The sequence below is a fragment of the Antechinus flavipes genome, chromosome 3 (genome assembly GCF_016432865.1).
Source record: "Antechinus flavipes isolate AdamAnt ecotype Samford, QLD, Australia chromosome 3, AdamAnt_v2, whole genome shotgun sequence".
Taxonomy (NCBI): Eukaryota; Metazoa; Chordata; class Mammalia; order Dasyuromorphia; family Dasyuridae; genus Antechinus; species Antechinus flavipes.
In genome coordinates, this window is record NC_067400.1 from 556,358,446 (window position 1) to 556,361,029 (window position 2,584).

Consider the following 2,584-nt stretch of genomic DNA (forward strand, 5'->3'; position numbering starts at 1 on the left):
ATATTCTACCCAGCAATCAAAATAAGGGCCTGGGTAATCTGTGCCCAAAATTCCATAGGAGTCAAAACAATAACCAGAGACCCAAGCAACCATGTAGACATGGCCAGATCCCAGAAGGAGCTACAGAAGGAGAAAGGTCTGCAGAATTGAATAATGTATGGTAATGTAAGGTGTTGCAATCAATAATATCTAGTTGGCACTTATTAGCATAGTAGCTATTCTAGGTTCAAGACTGATCAAGGAAAGGGGGAAAGAGATAGGGTGAATGTCAAAACCTAAGTTTATTAACTAGGAGACTGAGGAAAAATATATAAAGTTTTGCAGAGTGTGGGTCCTTAAGCACTGAAATTAGTACAAAGTAGGATTTGTACACACATAGACACACACACACACACACACACACGTGTGTGTGTGGGAAGGAGAAGTGCAGAAAGCCCCAATTCAGAAACTGAGACAGTAGAAAATCTCTACCACATTGAAGAAATATAATAGACTGAGGACAATTAACTAGAAAAAAAAAAAAAAGAGAGAGAGAGAAAAAAATAACAGAAAAGAAGCTCAAGCAAAGGCTCAGTGGGAAAGTGGCCAAAAGAGTGCCTGGAAGAAGTGAAATAAGAGATCTAAAATGAAAAGTTAAATGAAATGAGACCTAGAGAAAAAAGAAGGAAAAGAGAATAAATGGTTTAAAGAAGGTTATAAAATTTACTTGAACTGGACTTTTTTTTTCCAGAGGCCTATCATTTTTTATTTTTTGAACTGGACTCTTAAAATTAGAATTTTGCCATCTTGCTTGAGAGTCAAGATATTACCAGCTGTGGACAGAGTCCCAGGTCTACCAGCCCCAAGAGCCAAGACCTCTCAGGCTTTTTTTCTTTTGTTCTTTCTTTTTTTCTTTCTTTTTCATATAGAGATGCCTTATTGTGAAAATTAAGATAAGTCTTTGAGCTACAGTTAAAAATAAACTAGCTAGTGAAATGGGATAAAAATCTGACATCAACAGAAGCTTATACTATATTCCATAATGGTAGTGGCAATTTTCACAGATCATAACAGAAAATAGAGAATAACTGGATATCTTTATTCATCTTTGATGACAGGGAAGCTGGAAAAACTCAGGAGAGCAAGACTAAAACTACAATTTTATTGAAACCTTTAGGAGACATAATCTCTTATAAAAGGCCAGATATTATTGAATCATTTCATTCAGAAAATCTATAGCATGAAATTTTTAAGTAGTATCCATGGACGTTAGCAGAATATTTAGACATTACTATACTTATGTTTCTGGAAATAGTAAATAAATCAGAATGGAAAGAAATAACAAGGTAACAAGCATTCATAGAACCTATTTTTTAAAGTCCTGAGGAAAATAAATGAGATGAAAGAAAACATCACACAGAAAAAGTCACTGGTGTTCTGGAAAACAAAAAGAACCCTTTTTGTAGTAAACTGAATATAGACAATGAGTTATTTCAGTTTTACAAAACAAGCCAGGAGCTTGATAGTGAAAAAGATAATTTGGAAAATAATTGTCAGGATTTTAAACCTCCTCAGGAACAATTTATATTATCAAGGCCATGGCAATAACAATTTAAATCTGATGAAGAAAAGAAAAATACTTAGTTTAGTACTATACCTTCACCTCCTGGTATTTTAGTAATGAGCCAATTGGTTGGAACACTGACTATGCAGTTAATGGACAAGTGGAACCTACATTTTATTAATAACCCAGTTCCTTTCTTTAGGTCTGAATGGCAAGTAATAGAATACTCTTTAGTTTCTCATGGACTTTTTTCTTTCTGTGTTCAATTATCATTAAAAAGTCCAAAGATTTAATCTTCATCTCCACCACCAAATGTTTTCCATGCTCAAGATATTAAATAATGAGACATGTACTATGGATATAATATTAACAGTGGCAACACAAATTGGAATTGCCTAATATTTGGTCAGACTAACAGATATTCTGATTTTGATGGTAGAAACAGTAGCACACAGGCCTCTAGAAATGGCTGCAATGAACAAGTTGGACTAGAAAGTAATAGTTTATGTGAAACAAAAGAAGAATTTTGGGAAGACCCTTCTCTGTTCCAGACGGAAAAAACAGACAGGCTTATAAATGAGCAATTCCAAAAAGAGAAGCTAAGGAGGCTATTTATTCTTTTAAGAGATGCACCTGGCTAAGGGAAATGAACACTGTCTGGTGTTCTGCTTGGTCAGAATCACAATGACATTGACTGATGATTATTTTTGGCATCAAATTGGATATATGTGTAATGTTAGACAACTTGGTGATGATCTTGACTGGAACTAGAGCAGAGTAAAGAAAGCTATTGGTCAGCGAAGATCTCCAATTATAGTAGATAACTATTAAAGAGAGATGAAACCTATGTGGAAAAGGAATGGACTTCAAGAACCTGAAACATAGCAGAAATTTCATCCTGAGGAATTAGAAAAGAGGAATAAACATAGGGTATCACGTGAAAAGATTATTCAGATGTTGGATCATTACAAAGCTAAAATGCTCATCTCTATTGTAATGAATTGAGTAGAACCTCCACATACAAGGTCTGAGAAATTTTGA

At 34.3% G+C, this 2,584-nt stretch overlaps 1 pseudogene; it reads left to right on the top strand.

The window, feature by feature from the left end:
- The first annotated feature begins 1,890 nt into the window (after positions 1-1,890).
- LOC127557471 (NEDD4-binding protein 2-like 2) lies at positions 1,891-2,584 on the top strand (annotated as a pseudogene).